The sequence below is a fragment of the Phacochoerus africanus genome, chromosome 7 (assembly GCF_016906955.1).
Source record: "Phacochoerus africanus isolate WHEZ1 chromosome 7, ROS_Pafr_v1, whole genome shotgun sequence".
NCBI lineage: Eukaryota > Metazoa > Chordata > Mammalia > Artiodactyla > Suidae > Phacochoerus > Phacochoerus africanus.
Window position 1 is genome coordinate 63,424,986 of NC_062550.1, and position 23,918 is coordinate 63,448,903.

Genomic DNA, 23,918 nt, shown 5'->3' on the forward strand with positions numbered 1-23,918 from the left:
TTGAAGTTTTACTGTCCGTAAAAACCTGGTACTTCACATCATTTATAAGAACAGACACTTGGCCATCAATAGATGAATGGATAAAGAGATGTGTGTGTGTGTGTATCTATATACACATATGTGTAGTATGTATATACAACATATATACAATATGTGTGTGTACTATATATGTGTATATATATACTATTTATGTGTGTATATACTATATAAACATACACACAGGAATATTAGACATAAAAAGAATGAAATATTGCCATTTGTTACAGCATGGATGAACCTAGAAGGTATTTTGCTAAGTGAAATAAGTCAGAGGAAGACAAATATTAAATAACATCACTTAACATGTAGAACCTAAAAAATAATACAAATGAACTTATTTACAAAACGGAAATAGACATAGGAAACAAACTTATGGTTACCAAAGGGAAAAAGAGAGAAGGGATAAATTGGGAGTATAGGATATATACTATATATAAAATAAACAGGAGTTCCCGTCATGGCGCAGTGGAAACGAATCTGAAAAAGAACCATGAGGTTGTGGGTTCAATCAATGGCCTCGCTAAGTGGGTTAATGATCCAGCGTTGCTGTGAGCTGTGGTGTAGGCTGACAGCTACAGCTCAGATTGGACCCCTAGCCTGGGAACCTCCACATACCACGGGTGTGACCCTAAAAATAAAGAAATAAACAACAAGGATTTATTATATAGCACAGGGATCTTGTAATAACCTATAGTGGAAAAGAATCAGAAAATATGAGTGTGTATGTGTGTATAACCGATCACTTTGCTGTACACCTGAAACTAACACAATATTGTAAATCAACTATAATTTTCTTAGAAAAAAAAAGGGACACTTGGATGTAACATTTTTGACTCATATATTTACTTTTAAATTTTTATTTTTGTTATTGAAGTATCATTGGTTAGCGTTTATTTACTTTTATATATTTAAGCACAGTAAGAAATTTGAGGAATAATTGGAAGTATTTTTGTCCAAAGTGTTATACAGACAGTCCCCCCAACCCAAATCTGTGGACTGAAACCTAACTTCTTTTCTAGATTATTTTTTGGAGACTTATAACACATCACCCCAGAGAGGCTACATTGAAAATGATGTTTGAGGAGTTCCCGTCGTGGCTCAGGGGTTAACGAATCCAACTAGGAACCATGAGGTTGCGGATTCAATCCCTGGCCTTGCTCCGTGGGTTAAGGATCCCATGTTGCTGTGAGCTGTGGTGTAGGTTGCAGACGCGACTTAGATCCCCAGCTGCTGTGGCTATGGGGTAGGCTGGCGGCTACAGCTCCGATTTGACCCCTAGCCTGGGAACCTCCATATGCTGCGAGTGTGGTCATAGAAAAGACAAAAAAAGACGAAAAGAAAAGAAAATGATGTTTGACCCTCGGGTTAGCCTTCAGATTTATTAAACCTGATGCAGCTAAACCACACTATTAACAGTATTAGCTTGATTTCTGAGTCCTGTAACCATAAAGAAATACAGTACAGGAAAGAGGAGAAGAAAGCTTTTTAAGAATCTCCGGGAGTTCCCACTGTGGCTCATTGGGTTATGAACCTGACTAGTATCCATGAGGATTCAGGTTCAATCCCTGGCCCCGATCAGTGGGTTAAGGATCCGGCATTGCCGTGAGCTGTGGAGTAGGCCGGCAGCTGCAGCTCCAATTTGACCCCTAGCCTGGGAACTTCCTTATGCCACAAGTGTGTCCCTAAAAAGCAAAAAACAGAAAAAGCATGGCAATCTCCAGACTTTAGCCCTGGAGAGCCTAGGTCAGGTCTGGAAAAACATAGGTGATTCTGACCTGCCCCAAGGACTGTGAACCATTGCTATAGAAGCTATGAATTTTCTGACCACTGATTGATTACATGGCAGCAGAAACAGTTTGGCTAGTAGATAGCAGTTTGCAAGTTAGGTGTTTATATAGGTAAGTCTTAATAACCCATTAGTTTGGGGCCCCTGGATAATTCTATCACACTTTAAAAGTAAATAGTATTAATTTTAAAGTATTTAATAATTATTATAATAATTATTAACAATGATAATTATGCTCTGGGCCTCCCAAGAGATCTAGTGTGGCCTGGCCATCTCCATTTTTAAGGGTCTCAATGAATTTTTTTTTTAAAGAAGAAATTTTAAAACAAAATATAAAAAATTGGAGTTCCCGTTGTGGTGCAGCAGAAACGAATCCGACTAGGAACCACGAGGTTGTGAGTTCAGTCCCTGGCCTCACTCACTGGGTCGGGGATCTGGTGTTGCCATGAGCTCGATCGCAGACAAGACTCGGATCCCACATTGCTATGGCTGTGGTGTGGGCCGGCAGCTGTAGCTCCTATATTAGGTATGTATAATTGTGGTTTATGTCTTTTGATTGCATGTAATGTGTCTTAGAATGTCAATAATTGCTATTCACAAGATGATCACGCAATTTATTTATTTATTTATTTATTTTTGTCTTTTTGCCTTTTGAGGGCCACTCCTGCGGCATATGGAGGTTCCTAGGCTAGGGGCCTAGTGGGAGCTGTAGCCACTGGCCTACGCCAGAGCCACAGCAATGTGGGATCCGAGCCATGCCTGCGACCTACACCACAGCTCACAGCAACGCCAGACCCTTAACCCACTGAGCAAGGCCAGGGATCGAACCCACAACCCATGGTTCCTAGTCGGATTCGTTTACCACTGCACCACGACGGGAACTCCTGATCACAGAATTTATAAAACATTGCACTACGTTGGCAATGCGACACAAGTTTAAGGTCATGTCATGATAACCTTTCCTTTTACCTTTCTCAGTATATCTCAGTGACTGTACATAGAATCCTTTTTGGAGACATCAAAAGTATAAAATTGAGACAATTTGTGAATGTGAGGTTTAGGCCAAAGGTTTTTCTGACTTTCCTTTGTACTAGGTCCTAATATGTAGTCATCCAAATAAACAAAAGTAAGTTAAAATAATCACACACATCCACCTGAGGATCTTTGCCCATGTTTTCTGTAAAATTCATGAGCATTTAAGTGCTCCAGCACATAGTTAAATTCAGATTTCCTTGTCGAATTAAACTATTTTTCTCTTGAAGAAAAGTCATTATATTCACAATAACTCAATGAGAATTTAGCAATAAATTATTAGCACTAAATTACAATCCGAAAGGTGTCTTAGAGCCCTTATTCTGCAAGGACTTTCAGGATATCTGTTGCATGAGATCTCAGCTTTTATTGTCATAAACTCAATGGAACTTGCACAGGAAAGAAAAAAACCCAGTGAATACTGAGCTCCAGCCATTTTCATTTATCCAAATTGGCCTGTTCTTCGTTAATGTACACACACATCCTGAACCACTGCTACTTAAACACTGGTCTGTGTTCCCTTTTCCACTTAACGTTCCTGCAGATACACACTTCTCCATGTTGACATAGTCCTCACCTCTGTCATTTTTAATAGCTATGTTATAATCCCATTGTTTGCTTAGTCATTTCCTTATTAGACACTTGGATTGCATCCAGTTTTTTTCACTATTTTAACTAGAATTGCTGGGAACATCTGTGTAAATTTTCCCCCTTTTGGTTATTTCTTTGGGGAGTATTCACAAACAGGAAAATGCCAAGTGGAGGAGAATGAACATTTTCATGGTTTTTGTTGCATGTTGCTATATTGCTTTCCAGAAGAACCAATTGATAATGCCATTAGCTTTGTAAGAATCCAGCTGCAGGCTATGAAACTACACAAAATTTTCTTACACTCATAGTTAATTTGTTTGATTTATTTCAGCTGCAGAAACATGTATTGCATACCTACTGTGTGCCAGCCATCATGCTAGATTCTGAGGATAAAAAGCTGAATCAGGGCATTCCCGTCGTGGCTCAGTGGTTAATGAACCCAACTAGCATCCATGAGGACGTGGGTAGGTTCGATCCCCGGCCTTGCTCAGTGGGTTGAGGATCCAGTGTTGCTGTAAGCTGTGGTGTAGTGTAGGCCGCAGATGCGGCTTGGATCCAGCATTGCTGTGGCTGTGGTGTAGGCCGGCAGCTACAGCTCCGATTCGACCCCTGGCCTGGGAACCTCCATATGTCACAGGTGCAGCCCTAAAAAGACAAAAAAAAAAAAAAAAAAAGCTGAATCAGACACCAAACCTGTCCTCTAGGATGGAGGCAATCCTCTGGGGAGAAAGATACAGAACAAATCATTTCAACTCCAAGTGAAAAGTGCCAGGGGGTTATTCACCTAGGAAGCACAAGGCAAGTACATGCCTGCAAAACCCTGGAGTCAGCTTTCTAGAAACACTGATTGAGCTGGACCTTGAGAGTTGAACAGAGCTGATTGTCTGGACAAAAATTAGGAGGGAGAGGTGGGCAAGCTAAGGGAACAGAATGACAAAGGCGGGATGCGGTGTTCAGGATGCTTCAGGCAGTTTCATGTTGCTGAGCACAAAGTCGGAAGCTGGGAAGGTCCAAGGATGAGCCCAAAGGGATACATAGGAGGCAAGTCACAATGGCTCTCAAGTGCCATGTAGGGGAGAGGGAGCCATTGAAGGCTTTTGATCTGTGGCCTTACAAGGTCACTGACAGCTGGGTGAGGGATGGATTTCAGAGGTACCAAGCTAAGAGCCAGGAGATAGTTAGGAGGCTGTTGAATTAGATGAAGAAGATTATCTTGGGTTTGGACAGTGTTGGCAGAAGAATGGAGTGGATAAAGTAAAATGTATATTTTTGGAAGCAAAATTTGGCAGTTTTTTTGTTTTTGTTTTTTTTTGTTGTTGGTTTTTTTTTTGCCACACCTTTGATATGTGAAAGCTTCTGGGCCAAGGATTGAACCTGCAATGCAGCAGTGCCCCAAGCCACAGCAGTGAAAACGCTGGCCATCAGGGAACTCTGGCAAATTATTCTTAAACTTCTGCTCAGACATGGTCCCCATAACATACACTTACATTCTATTGGTCAATCAAGTCACACGGCCAAGACAACCTCAGTGGGACAGGGACCAAGACCGAGTCTTTCCTCATAAAGGAGGTATTCCAGGAGTTCCCCTCATGGCTCAGCGGAAACAAATCTGACTGGTATCCATGAGGAGAACTGTTCGATCCCTAGCCTGAGTTAAGGATCCGGCGTTGCCATGAGCTGTGGTGTAGGTTGCAGAGGCGGCTCAGATCTGGCATTGCTGTGGCTGTGGTGCAGGCCAGCAGCTGCAGCTCCGATTCGACCTCACCTGGGAACTTCTGTATGCTGCTGGTATGGCCCTAAAAAGACAAAAAAGAATCAGAGTTCTAGGAGTGATCACTGGATAGGCTGAGCTTAGGTCAAGGACCCATCCGCTGATTGTACTGGGTAGACACAGGAAGAGCAAATCACCTTCAGCTTCCAAATGGAAGATGGCAACAGAACTTCACCCTCCCAGCAACACTACATAGTCAGACAGGAGAAATTTCAAACTAGGAAATTATGGTGGGGTATTAGAGAGAAGGAAAGTGGTGCTGGGGGCTGGGAGATGGAAAGAAGAAAAAGACAGAAAATATCCACAATTAACTTTTAAATCTCATTTGAACCACCTGGGGTTTTTTATAGTGCAAGGTGGGAGTAAAGCTAAATCTTGTCCAGATTGAGCACTTTTATAAAATATGCTTTTCTGGAGTTCCCATCGTGGCTCAGTGGTTAACAAATCTGACTAGGAACCATGGGGTTTCGGGTTCAATCCCTGGCCTTGCTCAGTGGGTTGGGGATCTGGTGTTGCCATGAGCGGTGGTGTAGGTTGAAGACTCGGCTTGGATCCCGCGTTGCTGTGGCTCTGGTATAGGCCGGTGGCTACAGCTTCGATTCAACCCCTAGCCTAGAAACCTCCATATGCCACAGGAGCGGCCCCAGAAAAGACAAAAAAAATAAATAAATAAAATAAAATATGCTTTTCTATAGATGTGATTGCTATCTTTGTCTTATATTTATTTCTTTATATCTACTTCTAGAATCTCGATTCTATTTGACTGATCAACGTACCTGTTTTTAATTCAACATAATTTTGAAAATCACTGATTCATGATCAGTTTCTTTATTTTTAAAGGGAGAATCTATCATAATTGCCTTTTTCTAAAAAAAAAAATTGTAATTTTATCCTTTTGGACAAATTTGACACTGGGAGCTCTTCAAGTGCCCCAGCCTCCCTAACGTGATCAACTAACTGAAGGCAGTTTAAATTTGTTCCACTTCCTCATCTGCAGGTGCGCACACCGTCCCAAACACCTGGGATCATGTGGGTAAAACATACATCATTAATACAGAAGCGTTTGCCCCATGAGCCCTATTACAGCCTAATTTCTTTACCACATGCTTTTCCTCTGGTGCCAGAAAGACTGCAGCTGAGTCCACATCCCTTTGGGGGCCATAAAGAGTCTCTTATCTCCCAGGACACCAGGAAACTATTCCCTTAGTCTCTTCCTTTCCCAGGCTTAGTCATTACCTCCCAAGTTTTCAGAAATGTGCAACAATCACTGCAACCTGGATTATAACACCTACAGGTTCTTACATCCTGTTTTTTTTTTTTTTTAATGGTTCTTAAATCTTAAGCGCTCCCTCGACTCTCAGATATTTGAATAGTTTCATTTTTAGCATCTCTTATAGACAAGAGAACATTAGATATTGGTTTTCTTTTTTTAGCTTTCCTTAATGCCTATTTTAATTTAGAAAATTCAGTCATTCCACATTAACCATTATAGTAAAGCAAGCGTGTACCTTCCAACAGCCTGAAAGTTGATTGTTCTTGTTATTTGCTTTTTTAAAAATAAATGGCTGGAGTTTCCCTTGCGGCTCAGTAGTAATAAACCCGACTAATATCCATGAGGATGCAGGTTTGATCCCTGCCCTCACTCGGTGGGTTAAGAATCCAGGGTTGCTGTGAGCTGCCGTGTAGGTCGAAGACAGGCTCATATCTGGTGTTGTTGTGGCTGTGGCTGTGGCATAGGTTGGTAGCTGTAACTCCAATTTGACCTCTAGCCTGGGAACTTTCATATGCCTCAGATGCAGCCCTAAGAAATTAATTAATTAAAGTAAAAATCAATTGTTACAATAGTGGATTTTCAACACCATTTGCTTTTGAATTAGATGAAAAAATAATTATTATAATCTACTTTTCCGCCTAAAAACTTAGTACTTTAAGTCATTTCTGCTTTTATTTTCTATGCTAAAAAAAGACCACCCTTGAAAAAGAGGAAAAGCATAGTCTATAAAGCAGACCTCTGTGTACAGTGAAAATGTGGGGCTTGAATCCTGAGTCTGCAGTTCCTGTATGACTTTAAGCAAATCACTTAACCTCTCTGATCCACACTTGCCTTTACAGTTTCCTTGATTAAATTAGAAAATGACTGGAGTTCCCGTCGCGGCTCAGTGGTTAATGAATCCGACTACGAACCATGAGGTTGAGGGTTCGATCCCTGGCCTTGCTCAGTGGGTTAAGGATCTGGCGTTGCCGTGAGCTGTGGTGTAGGTTGCAGACGCAGCTTGGATCCTGAGTTGCTATGGCTCTGGTGTAGGCCGGCGGCTACAGCTCGGATTCGACCCCTAGCCTGGGAACCTCCATATGCTGTGGGAATGGCCCAAGAAATGGCAAAAAAAAAAAAAGAAAAAAGAAAAGAAAATGACTATGGAATCCTTTTGAAACCTAGAAATTTGGGTACAAATATAAATTATTTGGTAACTTTTTCCAAACCAGTGACTATTTGTGATGTCTGTAACTTTTTTTTTTTTTTTTTAAACCCTGCTGGCATCATGTGGAAGTTCCCAGGCCAGGGATCAAACCCTTGCCACAGCAGCGACCTGAACCCCTGTGGTGACAGCACCAGATCTTTACCCTGCTATGCCACAAGAGAACTACGATTTATAGCCTTTTAACAAATTAAACGTTTGTACTTTATAATTCTAGGGAGTTCCCACTGTGGCTGAGCAAATTACAGACCTGACTAGTATCCATGAGGATGCCGGTTCGATCCCTGGCCCCGCTCAGTGAGTTAAGGATCTGGCATTGCTGTGAGCTGTGGTGTAGGTCGCAGATGTGGCTCGGAACCTGTGTTGCTGTGGCTGTGGGAAAAGCCAGCAGCTGCAGCTCCAATTTGACCTAGCCCAAGAACTTCCAAATGCTGCAGGTGCAGCCCTAAAAAGAAAAAAAAATTGGTTATAATTCTGATAGTATATTGTTTGATTTACCAGCTGGATTTATTTTTTTATCAGTGTGTAAATATTGCCTTTCTGTGGCTCCCTCAGAAATAACTTTATTTTTCAGCTATGGGGCAATTCAAAAGTAATTTTTAGCTTACCAATTTACAACATTCTCACCCCTTTTGCAACCGTCGTTAAGTAGCTTGGGAACATATGCCCTACCCCTGATTTAACAATCTCTTTGTCTCCTAAAGAGATGAGTTTGTTTACAGCAGTTGTCTTGGTACCTGCAGATCAATCTAGAAAAGAAAACGCCATCTCTGTGGAAGCTTTGCAAGAAATGCTCATCCATGCACTAAGGACCTTAATAATGAAAACCCCTCCAAATGATGCCTCTGTTTTTATAAAATTTCTTCTAAAGTTACCAGATCGTCGATCCTTAAACAACCTGCACTCTGAGGAGCTCTTGGCCTTTAAACTTCACCCCTAAGGAGTTTCTTTGTTTGAACATGAACTGGTTCATATGAACTGTACACGTGATGCTAAAATGCTTATGCACATGTGTGTACCATCTATGGAGGAGGAGAGACCTCTGAGACACACAAGACTGCAAGCTGTCTCTGTACCATGAGTAGCTGTTCGGAGACTGAGATTTCTTCTGCCATGATCAGACATTGATGGCAGTTCGCCAGTAGACCGGGTTGCCTGTGTTGCACTTAAACCAGAGCAGTTATACTGAGCTATAGTCACACTGAATGTTAAACTTTTTCATCTGCCAAAACCAAAAACCATTTCGATCTCCCTGTGGTATAAATATAATGCATGGTCACAAGTAGATGAGGCCTGGAGTTCCCAATGTGGCTCAGTGGATTAAGAACCTGACTAATACCCATGAAGGTATAGGTTCAATCCCTGGCTTTTCTCAGTGGGTTGGGGATCCAGCATTGCCGCAGCCTGCGATGTGTGTCACAGGTGCACCTTGGATCCCAAGTTGTAGCTCCGATTCGACTCCTAGCCTGGGAACTTCCATGTGCCACATGTGCGGCCCTAAAAAAAAGAGAGGAAAAAAAAAAACCCACACAAGTAGATGATGACTTAAAAATGACACAGACTGTCTGATGTGGCGATTGGAAATTTTGCAAGTCAGGAGATCTCCTTGTCTGGGTTTCACTCTACCACCACAAATGTTCATGGTCTCCAGCTGGTTTGCTGCTTATGGACACTGAGAGCTGATGGTGTTCCCAATGTCTCCTTCACAAAGATACCCAAAAATGTCTGTAAGGCATATTTTCCTCCTGGGAGATAGGCACTATGTAAATAAGGTAATGTTTCTGTTATTATAATTACTCATAATAATAATCTGTTATTATTTCTATGCATTTCTGAGAAGTCATTTCACAGCCCACACCGATCTGTTATTTGGGGTTCCTGCATATGTGCGGGGGAGACTTCTGGCACACACATATGCAAAGTTTATGGCTACATCCAATACATAGGATGTGTACATAATAAGTGAATATAGTCATCCATAAACATATTTCTTCACAATATTTTATTTTATTTTTTCAGGACCGCACCCACGGCATATGGAGGTTCCCAGGCTAGGGGTTGAATCGGAGCTATAGCTGCCGGCCTACACCACAGCCACAGCAACACTGGATCTAAGGCCAGGGATCGAACCCTCAACCTCAGGTTTCCCAGTCGGATTCGTTAACCACTGAGCCACGACAGGAACTCCCCTCTTTATAACATATATTTTTAAAGCAATTACTGGATTTCCCACTGTGGCTCAGCAGGTTAAGCATCCAACTAGTATCCATGAGGATGAGGGTTCAATCCCAGGCCTCGCTCAGTGCGTTAAGGATCCAGTGTTACCATGAGCTGTGGTGTGGATCACAGATGTGGCTCAGATCTGGCATTGCTGTGGCTGCAGTGTAGGTTGGCAGCTGTAGCTCCAATTCAGTCTTTCATCTGGAAAATTCCATATGCTTCGGGTGCAGCCCTAAAAATAAATAAAACAATTACTAAGTCTTTAGGAATGTGTAACCAGAACTATGTTAGTATTGCTTATAAAACTTCAGTTAGGTTCAATACATACATGTATACATCTATAGATAGGTATAGAGATTAGCATTTTGTCCTTGTAAGATTTTATTTGAACAAATTTTTCCTGTAGGTAATGCGAAACAAAATTAATAGTTCATATGCCACTCGTAGCGTTTCTATATTTGAAGACAGCCCAAGATTGAAGCTTCTAAAATTAAACCAGCAGCCCATTACAAGTACATTCTTTGATTGAGTCATTGGTCATAAACTTACTAAATGTGGAGCAGACAACCAGTTTAGGGAACGTCTGAGTTGATGGGACACTGTGGACTAATTAATGGTGTACTGTATGAATTAAGTGGTGCTTTAACTTTGATTTTACATTTTAAAGTTAAAATACGGGACTTTTGTCAGCCAACTTAGGGGCATTATGTCAGCAAACTAAAACACTTTTCCCCATGCTTTTAATGTATCTCTTTACATGATCTGAGGGAAGATTCAAGCTTTTAGAGAGAAGTAGCTGAGGGACAGGGCAGACATCGTCTTGGGCTGAAGCTTTCCTTTATGGTGATGTTTTAATTACCGATTCAGACATTGGAAGGGAATTTCAGTGGTTTAATTGTATCGCTTTCATAACTACATTTGAAGAATTACTGTTATAACTTTTTTTCCTTTCTTGGCTGCAGTAGTGGCATATGGAAGTGCCCAGGCCAAAGACTGAATCCAAGCCACATCTGCAACCAACCTATGCCACAGCTGCGGCAATGCCAGATCCTTAACCCTCTGCACCGCAGCAGGAATTCCCATTGTAACTTTATAAGATATGGTTTATTTTATGTAAACATCATGGCAAAGCCAGGGGTAGAAGCTCAGCTAGGTTTATTATTGAGCACAAGAGTGAGTACCTCAAAAAAAAAAAAAAAAGAGTGAGTACCTCAGCATCCTTTTCTCTTTCCAATAGTAAGTTTGCTGAATGTACGAGAAGAGTTTATCTCTTAGGATAAAGAATTTTTTAGGGGTTGGGGGGAGGGGCCTTGTCAGGAAGTTACCTATAAACAAAGATCATCTTGATTTGATCCAAAGCAGGAAATAAGAAGCTCTTCTTGAACTAACATGGAAAAATAAAATGGCTATTATTTTTAAAAGAAATGATAGAAATGTATTTTTGACATGATATGAATTACATTTATTTTCTACAAACTGTTTTTTGGGGGAGTTATTTTGTTTTGTTTTGTTTGTTTTTTCAGGGCCACACCATAGGCATATGGAAGTTCCCAGGCTAGGGGTCGAATCGGATCTACAGCTGTCGGCTTACACCACAGCCACAACAACACCTGATCCTTTAACCCACTGAGCGAATCCAGGGATCAAACCCGAGTCGTCATTAATAATAGTTGGGTTTGTTACCACTGAGCCACAATAGGAACTCTTATTTTCTACAAACTGTTATCGATGAAGACATAGATAATATCTTCATGTTTCTGAAGAGTGATCTGTACATGGAGGAAGGGGATAATATTATTTCTAATAACAACAAAAAACATCCAACAATATCTCTTTATCTCCATCGAGAGGTTTCTAGGATCTGTGTCTGTACAGTGTTACGTGGTCCTTCCCCGTTGACTGTAGCCAGTTGGACCAGAGGTGGACATCTGAACCAAATTCAGCCTGTCAGTCTTTCTCTTGGGATTTTGGAATTTCTGTCTTAACTAGAGAGAGTTAAGTTAGACTTATCAGTGGCTAGAACTGAAATATGGAACTCAAGATCTTTGAGGAAGAGACATTTTTCCCATTATGTGCCCCGAGAGTGGAGAAAGTTTGCTGCGAAAAATAAAGAACCTGAAAGGCAAACAGAAGGAAAGTCTTAATTTTTACCTCTTGCCATCCTTCTGTTCCATGAGCCATCCTATGTCCATTTTTTTTAAATTTATGTTTTGTCTGCTTTGCTTTGCTTTTTTTTAGGGCCATACCTGTGGCATATGGAAGTTCCCAGGCTAGGGGTCAAATCAGAGCTGAGGCTGCCAGCCTAGGCCACAGCCATGGGATCCGAGCTGTGTCTGCGACCTACACTACAGATCGCTGCAACGCTGGGTCTTTAACCCACTGAGTGAGCCCAGGGATCAAACCAGCATCCTCATGGATTCTAGTCGGGTTCGTAAGCTGCTGAGCCACAGCGGGAGCTCCCAGTCCTTTTATTTTTTTTAACTCCTGTTTTTATTCTTTGAATGATCTTGATTTGCTTTTTAAGCAAAAGAGTTTGATCTTTGCAGCAGCAAACTCTAACCAACACTACAGCATATAAGACTGACTCCTTCACTTTGACAGTAAAAAGATAGTAACAGATTTTTGGAGGTGTTTATGCAATGTCCTTAAGTTAATTAACTGACCACCCTTAAGGGGTTTCTCCCAACTTTGTCTTCATCTTAGGTATAACAGTGTTTTCCTTTCATGGAAGATAGTATATCTTTATTTTTATAACCACAAAAGAAATGCTTCTTGTCATAAATTCATATCATATAAAAATGTAGAAAGTTTTCTCTCTCCATCTCCTTTCACCCTCTAGAAGTAATATGAAGGTTTACAGTTTGCTATATGTTCTTCATAGTGTGGACAATTATACAAATATGTGGTTGTGATTTCCTTTTACAAAATAGCGTAGTGTTTTATGTGTTGCTATGTACCTTTTTTTCCCATTTAAAAAATATAACTTAAATATTGTGCTAGTTGTTCCCTATCTCCATAGATTATTATTATTATTATTATTATTATTATTAGTCTTTTTGCCTTTTCTAGGGCCGCTCCCGCAGCATATGGAGGTTCCCAGGCTAGGGGTTGAATCAGAGCTGTAGCCACCGGCCTACACCAGAGACACAGCAACACGGGATCCGAGCCGTATCTGAGACCTACACCACAGCCACAGCAATGCAGGATCCGAGCCGCGTCTGCAACCTAGACCACAGTTCACAGCAATGCACTGAGCAAGGCCAGGGATCAAACCCGCAACCTCATGGTTCCTAGTCGGAGTTGTTAACCACTGCGCAGGACGAGAACTCCTCCAGAGATTATTTTTTGCCCTCCTTCTCTGCCTGCTCTGCTCAGTCCCTGTGCGTTGTCTCAGTCGGGCTTCCTTGCTAGAGGATTCTGTTGGGCCCAGCCAATGGGAGGTACCCACAAGTGGCCCAGAGCAGAAGAGGAAAGAAGTGAGAGTACTCCATCCCTGCTTTCCCCGCTTCAGCGCTGTGTTTTGCACTATAGTCAGCCCTCTATATCAGCAAGTTCCACTCGCCATAAATACAGAGAGCCAGCTTCAGGGACTTGAGCATCCACAGATTTTGGTATCCATGGAACCAACCTCTCATGGATATGGAGGAATGACTATAGCTGAATCCCTTGTTGGCATAGTTGCGCTGGGTGGCCCTGCCTCTATTGTTCCACGTTTCAGTGGATTCCTATTATGTCCTCTCCCTTGCGCTTGAAGCCCTAGGGTTGGTAATAGTGTTCCACGGCTGCTAGTCTATAGGTTCATCCCCATCCCTTCTTTTCTTGCTTAATACTGTGCAACCTCTGTACGTAAACCCTTCCTTGGAGTTCTTTTGTGGCTCAGTGGGCTAAGGATCCAGTGGTGTCACTGCTGTGGCACAGGTCACTGCTAAGGCTTGGGTTCAATCCCTGGCCCAGGAATGTCTGCATGCTGAGGGCACAGCCCAGAAAACCAACCAAAAAACCTCTTCCTTAAAATCCCTTTATTTGAACCACCTGGGATGAGTTCTGTTTCTTGCCAGGACCCTCCCTTATACATTTTCCCAAGGTGATCTAGGTGGCTATCACTCATCACATGGACCCTCATTATTTATTTAACCACTCCTTGGAGTTTCCATCGCAGTGCAGTGGAAACGAATCCAACTAGGAACTCTGAGGTTGCAGGTTCGATCCCTGGCCTTGCTCAGTGGGTTAAGGATCCGCGTGGCCATGAGCTGTGGTGTAGGTTGCAGACGCAGCTCAGATCCCGAGTTGCTGTGGCCCTGGTGTAGGCCGGCGGCTACAGCTCTGATTTGACCCCTAGCCTGTGAACCTCCATATGCCGCAGAAGCGGCCCTAGAAATGCCAAAAAGACCAAAAAAAAAAAGGCGCAGTGAACATCCTTGCCTGTGGGCGTGTGTATGTGTGTGTATACTCTTGGTGAGTATTTTTGTAGGAGAGACACCTCAAATAGGAAATGCTAGAACAAAAGACATACTTATTTTGAATTTGATAAATATTTTCTCTCCCCGCCCTGGGCAGAGAGACAACAATTTCCTCTGCCTGGAACATACTTACATTTAATGAGCAACAAACAAGCGGTAGCTCTGATGAATGAAAAAGTAAGTCTCTGGTAAAACATGCATGTTTAGACCGTTAATCCAAAAGAAATCATGGATATTGTTCAACCTAAAAATAAAGTAAGTCTTTGTAAAGGAGTTTCTGAATCCGACAGCTATTCAGACAATATAATCCTCCAATCAGCTTTATTTCAAGGAAAGAGAACAATTTCTGACTGTTTGAACTAATCTGACCAGAAAAAGCTCCAGCAGTCCCTGAGTGTATTAGATTAAGCACATGATTAAGAGTAAAATCCAAAGAACATTCTGATGGTCAGTTTCAGAGTATGTTCACACAATATGCAACCTCTGTTTGGGGCCCAGATACCAAGATGTTTGCAGTCAAGTTCTAGGTTTAAGTTTACGAGCTGAAACGTCTCCAAAGCAGAGGTAGACCCAAGAAGCCAAGACAGAGACGTTCACGGAACACTCCATGTAATAAATTAAAAATAATCTAGGGAGTTCCCGTCATGGCTCAGTGGTTAACGAATACGACTAGGAACCATGAGGTTGCAGGTTTGATCCCTGGCCTTGCTCAGTGGGTTAAGGATCCCGTGTTGCCGTGAACTGTGGTGTAGGTCGCAGACGCGGCTCGGTTCCCAAGTTTGCTGTGGCTCTGGTGTAGGCCGGTGGCTACAGCTCCAGTTCAATCCCTAGCCTGGGAACCTCCATATGCCGCAGAAGCGGCCCAAGAAAATGGCAAACAGACAAAAAAATAATAATAATCTAAATTTCCACCAGTAGGGAAATTGTTAAACTTTAGAACATCCATACTATGGAATTTTATACTACAGTTCTAAAATGTGCTTCCTTGATTATGAATAAATTTGAGCACCTTTCACATATTTAGTGTGGTTTTTGTTTTGTCTTTTTTCCTCCTATATCTTTCTATGTGGATTATCTGTTCATCACCCTCTTTGCCCATATTTCTACTGGGTTGCCTTTTTTTATTTTTTTATTTTATTTATTTATTTATTTATTTTGCCTTCTAGGGGGCCACACCCACAGCATATGGAGGTTCCCAGGCTAGGGGTCAAATCAGAGCTACAGCTGCTGGTCTACAACACAGCCGCAGCAATGCGGGATCCGAGCCACACCTGCGACCTGCACCACTGCTCATGGCAATGCCAGATCCTTAACCCACGGCAAGAGGCCAAGGATCAAAGCTGCAACCTCATGGTTCCTAGTCAGATTCGTTTTCACTGTGCCTCAACGGGAACTCCCGCTTTTTTAAAAAAATCCATGTATTGAAGATTTACTATGATATGGATGCTAATTCTTATATGTAGCCAATATTTACTCCGATTAAGTTGCTTGTCTTTTAATTTTACTCATCATGTTTTGTAGTCCTGACATCATGGAATCAAATGATCCATCTAGTAATGTGGCTTTTGCCTTTCTGTTTCTCCTAATAATAATAATAATAATAATAATAATAATAATAGACTCATCTAGGTTCTCCATATATCCTTAATTAATGTTTGGGAATGGTAAGTAGAAACTTAATATCGCCTTCTCAGTGGAAGGTAATTATCCAACATCTTTCCCAGAAGCCCCAGGGAATGTCTTCTTGTCTTTTATGGACTCTGGTCACGTGCATCTCTAAACTAGTCGCTGTGGACTGGGTGACTGTCTAAGCTGATTGGCTTAAGTTAATCAAGGCAGCATCAGAGATAAAGATAGGGTCAATCACTTTTTTTTTCTTTTTTTTTTTTTAGGGCTGCACCCGAGGCGTCTGGAAGTTCCCAGGCTAGGGGTTGAATCAGAGCTACAGCTGCCGACCTACAACACAGCCACAGCCACAGCAACACAGGATCTAAGCCACACCTGCAGCCTACCCCACATCTCACAGCAACGCCGCATCGCTTACCCACTGAGCAAGGCCAGAGATTGAACCTGAATCCTCAAGAATACCAGTCAGATTCGGGTTTTTGCTACTCCAAGATGGGAACTCCCAGGTCAGTCACTCTTAGCATACTTCAATAAGGCTGAATGAATCAGGAGTGACAGTCAAAATAAATTTGGGGGGACTATTCCTAGTAGAAATGTTACCACACCTGTTAGCCTCAGATTCTAACCTTCCCCTTCCTTGAGGGAACGATGTGGGAAAGTGTTATCTTTGTCTCACAGGAAACCACCAGGAGAGAAAAACAGGAGCCAGCCCACCAAAACTGGTTAAAATCAGCTAACCCCAAGATGTAGAAAACCTGACCTCCAGTAAACCTTGAGCCTCATTAGCATACATTAGCATGCTAAGTGACACTCCCATCTGCTGCAGCGACAGGAAGTACTGGACCACAGAGGGAAGAAAAGGAGGTGTCGCCCCAGCTCCAGGAAGAACCCCGCCTAACCCCTTGCCTTGATCACCATGAGAAGTTGATTTACAAATTACAGTTCCTGGTTCTCCACTGAATAAAGCTTGTGCTGTTTCAGTCTCAGCATCAGTTTTGACTGTGTGAATCTGAATGGGAAAAGAACCTCCCCACCCATGCAGGAGACTTTGCTTGGGCTAGGATCCAAATGGCAGTCCATATGGCCAAGCCAGTAACATAAAGTGCAATAAATGTTGGCAGCAAGGAGTTCCTGTCGTGACTCAGTGGTTAACGAATCCGACTAGGAACCATGAGGTTGCAGGTTCGATCCCTGGCCTTGCTCAGCGGGTTAAGGATCCGGCATTGCCGTGAGTTGTGGAGTGGGTCACAGACGCGGCTCAGATCCCGCATTTCTGTGGCTCTGGTGTAGGCTGGCAGCTAGAGCTCCAATTTGCCCCCTAGCCTTGGAACCTCCATATGCTGTGGGAATGGCCCAAGAAATGGCAAAAAGACAAAAAAAAAAAAAAAGCTGGCAGCAAAAAAAAACGGATGTCCATTGCAAAACCTTTGACTTACTAAGTGCCCATATTTCTATTGATTTGTCCATTCTCACCTCAATATCACATTGTCTAAAGCCTGTGCTCTACTCTACAGCAGCTCCTCATACCAGGTAGCCAGGAAGACATCAAAGACAACTAGAGCTATGTCAACAGTAGGAGGCAGTGTTGGCCAAGATGGGACAATTCGAGCTTCACTAAGGATAATAATTGTAATACATTGAAATCCATAAAATAGAATTAAAAACCTGAGTTCATAATGGTTTTGAAAAGAAAAACAACAGGAATTCCTGTTGTGGCTCAGCGGTAACAAACCCGACTAGGATCCATGAGGATGCAGGTTGGATCCCTGGCCTTGCTCAGTGGGTTAAGGATCGGGTGTTGCCATGAGCTGTGGTGTAGGTCACAGATGCAGCTTCGATTCAACCCCTAGCCTAGAAACTTTCATATGCCATAGGTGCAGCCCTAAAAAGCAGAAAAATAAAAACAAAAACAAAAATGCACCCTTCAAAAAAAAAAAAAAAAAGGAATTCCCATCATGGTGCAGTGGTTGGCAAACCCGACTAGTAACCATGAGGTTGCAGGTTCGATCCCTGCCCTTGCTCAGTGGGTTAACGATCCGGCACTGCCATGAGCTGTGGTGTAGGTTGCAGACACCGCTCAGATCCTGAGTTGCTATGGCTCTGGTGTAGGCTGGCAGCTACAGCTCCGATTCGACCCCTAGCCTGGGAACCTCCATGTGCCGCAAGAGCGGCCCAAGAAAATGGCAGAAAGACAAAAAAAAAAAAAAAAAGCACCCAACCAACTGGTGACCTTTGAAGGATGGAAAGAAACAAAAACCGTGAAAACTGGTAAATAAAGGGGCAGAACAAGCATTTGTTCTGTCTTTCCCATATATACTGCACTAGTCAGTACAAGGAAATGCTTACAAAAGCCAGGAGATGGCTTCACAAACCTATGAATATACTTAAAAATATTGACTTCCACTTTTTAAAGAAGTGAATTGTATGGTATATGAATTATATCTCAATAAAGTTGTTCCAACAAATCAAGAAGGTGGTTACTTTTGGAGGAAGAACGGGGGTAGAGATGGAGGTGGGATATATGGGTTTCCAGGGTGGCTGACAAAGTCCAGTTTCTTTTTTCTTTTCTTTTCTTTTTTTTTGGCCCTGCCCACAGTATGCAGAATTCCCCAGGCCAGGCATTGAACCCATACCATAGTAGCAACCAGAGCCACAGCACAGACAATGCCATATCCTTAACCACCAGGCCACCAGGGAACTCCCAAGGTCCTATTTGATGACTGGAGTGGTGGTTTCAAAGATGTTCTCTTTGGGAGTTCCCGTCGTGGCTGAAGGGTTAACGAATCTGACTAGCATCCATGAAGATGCAGGTTCGATCCCTGGCCTGGTTCAGTGGATTAAGGATCTGGCGTTGCTGTGAGCTGTGGTGTAGGTCACAGACGTGGCATGGATCCTGCGTTGCTGTGGCTGAGGTGTAGGCAGGCAGCTACAGCTCCGATTTGACCCCTAGCCTGGGAACTTCCATATGCAGTGGGTGCAGCTGTAAAAACCAAAAAAAAAAAAAAAAAAGATGTTCTCTTTATAAAAACTTGTTTTGTGCAGGGTTTTTTTTTTTTTTTTGCTTTTTTTTTTTTAGAGCCACACCCGTGGCATATGGAGGTTACCAGGCTAGGAGTCAAAGGAATCGAAGGTACAGCTGCCTGTAACCTCATGGTTACTAGTCGGATTCATTTCCACTGTGCCACGATGGGAACTCCTGTGCAGGTTTCTAATCTGTTTTATTTTTCAGTAAAGTAAGCTAAACTATTAATCTTTAAAGCATGAATGAGAGGAGAGAGCACTCTTCAATGTGCCTCCCTGAGCCCAAGGTCTCCTCCATTGACCGGATGCCCCAAACATCTAGGCAGGTATGGCCTTGGCAGAACATTGCGTGTTCTGGGGGGCTCTGTGTGGTTCAGTGGGCCAGTGGCCACCAGAGGCAGGTCTGTGGTGGTCTTGGGCTCCACAAAGGGGCTGTGGATGCCTCAGAACTGAGCTTCAGACTAGGCCTGGAGAAGCTTACAAGACTGCGGCCTTGTTGCCCAAAAACTTTGAATTTCTCTGGAGATGGTGATGTGGGCAGCAATTATTGGATATCTTTATAGCTATTTTGTAGAAAAGTAACTGTACCCGCGTTCCCCTGTGGCCCAGGGGTTAAGGATCTGGCATTGTCACTGCAGCAGCTTGAGTTGCTGCTGCGGCACAGGTTCAATCACTGGTCTAGGGATTTCCACATGCCATGGATGCAGCCCCCCCCCCCCAAAAAAATGCAACAGCAAATCTTCAAAAACTTTTAAAGATTTAAACTTTCAAGAAAATAATTTTTTTTTTTTTGTCTTTTTGCCATTTCTTTGGCTGCTCCTGCAGCATATGGAGGTTTGCGGGCTAGGGGTCAAGTCGGAGCTGTAGCCGCCAGCCTACGCCAGAGCCACAGCAACGCGGGATCCGAGCCATGTCTGCGACCTACACCACAGCTCACGGCAACACCGGAACCTTGACCCACTGAGCAAGGGCAGGGATCGAACCGCAACCTCATGGTTCCTAGTCGGATTCGCTAACCACTGCGCCACAACGGGAACCCACAAGAAAATAATTTTAAACAACTGGAAAAAGAACAAATACTGTATGATTCCACTTATATGAGGTGCTTAGACCAGGCAAATCCATAGAGAAAGTAGAACAGTGCTTACCAGGGGCTGCGGGGAGAGAGAAATAGAGGGTTTTTGTTTAGTGGACACAGAGCTTCTGTTTGGGAAGATTAAAAAGTTAGGAAAATGGATGGTGGTGATGGCTGCACTTACATATACTTGGTGTCACTGAAATGTATACGTACACATGGTTAAAATGGTCAATTTCATTACGTATATTTTACCACAAAAAAAAAATGCAAAGAAAAAAACTGTATAGAAAGAAACTGTAGAGGAAGGAAGGGAAACTCACTATATGACTTTAATTGGAGGACAAGGTAAAATTCTTACAAAGATTAACCCTATTAAGAAATTAAGATGGTTTAAAGTTATCTTTAAAAGATGCCAGCCTTCAGAAAGAGCCCTGGGGAGCAGCAAATCGGGAAGTTCCTGAAGAAAAGCCACACCGGTCCAATTCTGTATTCTGTGGTAAAGTATATTTTACAGAAAAAGAACTGAAAAAGAGAAGTCTGGAAAACTGATTGCTGGTAATACAAAAAGGAAAAAAACTCTAGAACGTAAATCAAAATCCATGTAATCCTCCCAAAGCAACAGAAATAAGAGCAAAAATAAACCAGTGGGACCTAATCAAACTGACAAGCTTTTGCACAGCAAAGGAAACCAAAAAGAAAAAGACAACTTACAGAATGGGAGAAGATAGTTTCAAATGATGCAGCTGACAAGGGCTTAATCTCTAGAATATACAAACAACTTATACAACCCAACAGCAAAAAAGCCAACAACCCAGTTGAAAAATGGGCAAAAGACCTGAACAGACATTTTTCCAAGGAAGATGTACAGATGGCCAACAAGCACATGAAAAAAATGCTCAACATCCCTGATTATTAGAGAAATGCAAATCAAAACTACTATAAGATACCACCTCATACCAGTCAGAATGGCCATCATTAATAAATCCACAAATAAATGCTGGAGGGGGTGTGGAGAAAAGGGAATCCTCCTGCACTGTTGGTGGGAATGTAAGCTGGTACAACCACTATGGAGATCAGTATGGAGATACCTTAGAAATCTATACATAGAACTACCATATGACCCAATAATCCCACTCTTGGGCATATATCCAGACAAAACTTTTCTTAAAAAAAACACATGCACCCACATGTTCATTGCAGCACTATTCACAATAGCCAAGACATGGAAAAAAACCTAAATGTCCATGACAGATGATTGGATTAGGAAGATGTGGTATATATACACAATGGAATACTACTCAGCCATAAAAAGAACAAAAGAATGCCATTTGCAGCAACATGGATGGAACTAGAGACTCTCATACTGAGTGAAGTAAGTCAGAAAGAGAAAGACAAATACCATTATGATATCACTTATATCTGGAATCTAACATATGGCGAAAATGAACCTTTCCACAGAAAAGAAAATCATGGAATTGCAGAATAGACTTGTGGTTGCGAAGGGGGAGGGGGAGGGAGTAGGGTGGTTGGGGAGCTTGGGGTTAATAGATACAAACTATTGCCTTTGGAATGGATTAGCAATGAGATCCTGCTGTGTAGCAGTGGGAACTATGTCTAGTCACTTATGATGGAGCATGATATGTGCAAAAATAGAATGTGTACATGTATGTGTAACTGGGTCACCATGTGTACAGCAGAAAAAAAATTGTATTGGGGAAATAATTATTAAAAATAATAATAATAATAAACTGAAAAAAAAAAAATCCATGCAATCACACAGCCATTTCATCTCCCAGAGAGCGTTTTTCCATACAGGTCTTCACCACTGGGTAGCTTTACCTGAGAGCAGATCTGGTCACATTTCCCCATGCAGTCTCCTCTTTGCTGTCAGACTGTGTTCTTCTGTCTTGTATTAGTTGTCTCCAGACTCCAAACAGAACCAATAGGATAGAGAGAGAGAGAAATTTACTATAAGGAATTGGCTCACACCACTCTGGGCGTTGGCAAGCCTGAAATTTGTAGAGCAGGCTGGCAAGCTAGAAATTCAGGGAAGAATTGATGTTGCAATTTTGAGCGTGAAATTCGCAGGCTGGAAACTCTGCTTTACTCAAAAATCTACCGATTCAAATATAGGTCACATCTAAAAATTCCTTGCTAGCAACATCTAGACTGGTGTTTGACCAAACAACTGAGTACCAGAGCCTGGCCAGATTGACCCACAAAATTGAGCATCACATGCCTCATTGTCCAATTCATGGTCCTTTGTGCCAGTGGCTCCAAGGGGATCTCTTCTTCCTATGGCTTCTCCAGAAAGCATGAATGGACCATCCCGGAATCCTTCCCACCAAAGGATTTTTCCCTGGTCTACCACATCCCTCAGCAGCAATGACAAATACATATCCACCAAAATGTTTGCCTCTTTTCTTCTCCCACATACTGTTTCACTCCACTGTCCCTTTATCCTGACAGAGTGAGTGCTCTTTCACTGATTCAGCTTTGAATCAAGTCTGCTACTAAACTAGAGACTATTTTTTTTCTGGTGCACACTCGGCATGTGGAAGTTCCAGGCCAGGGATCACCCCAAACCACAGCAGCAGTGACAGTGCCAGATCCTTAACACCCTGAGCCACCAGGGAATTCTAAGACTTTTTTTTTAACCTCTTTTTAAAATTAATTTGAACTGTTGCTCATTTTTAGTTTTAAATTGCTGTTACTCCAATGATTAACTTTTACCCAAATGGAAGTTATAAAATTATGATTCTTACAAGAGTATTTTTGTAAACAAAGTTGATTTAAATTAAAAAAAAAAAAAAAGATTGTTGGTTTACTGCTTTTTTTCCCCAGCTCCCAGGATGGTGCCTTGCATGTAATAGGAACTAAATAAGCATTTGTTGAATGAATCTGTTGATGAAACAAATTAGTCACATTTTCATTTAGACTCTTCTTGCATTTTAACATAAATTCTAATCAGTCACTGATGAACTATTCTTTCAGAATACATCTAAATTAAATCTACTCGAGTGATTGATTGATTCTTCTGTGTTCCATATGGGTTTGGACCTGTTTCTTTCTTATGCTGTCCTCGTCCTCGTGGATACCAGAGCCAAGCCTGGCTTGTAAAATGAATCACTTAGCTTTCCATTTCATTCTGTGCTCTGGAAAGCCTCGGCTAGAGTGGGAATTATCCGTCCCTTGACTACTTGGAAGAACTCATAGTAAAACATTTGGGCCCTGTGCTTTTTTGGTAGGGATTTCTTTCTTTTTCTTCTTTTTTTTTTTAAATGGCTGCACCCACAGCATATGGAAGTTCCCTTCAAGCTATAGCTGAAACCTGCACCACAGCTGTAGCAGTGCCAAATCCCCAACCCCACTGCACCAGGCTGAGGATCCAACCTGTGCCTCCACAGTGATCCAAGCCACTGCAGTCAGATTCCCAATCCACCATGCCAGAGCAGGAACTCCTGGTGGGGATTTCTTTTATAACCATTCAATTTTTTTTGTGATTATTGGCCTGGTCAGGTTTTCTACTTCTTGTGGATTCATGGTTTTTTTAATTTAGGTGGTCTTAATAATTGTTCATTTTATTAAATATATCAATATACATCATTTATAATTTTTTTTGTCTTTTTAAGGCTGCACTTGCAGCATATGGAAGTTCCCAGGCTAAAGGTCAAATCGGATCTGCAGCTGCTGGCCTACACCACAGCCACAGCAATGCAGGATCCCAGCTTTGTCTGTGACCTGCACCACATCTTATAGCAACGCCAGATCCTTAACTCACTGAGCAAGGCCAGTGATGGAACCTGCATCCTCGTGG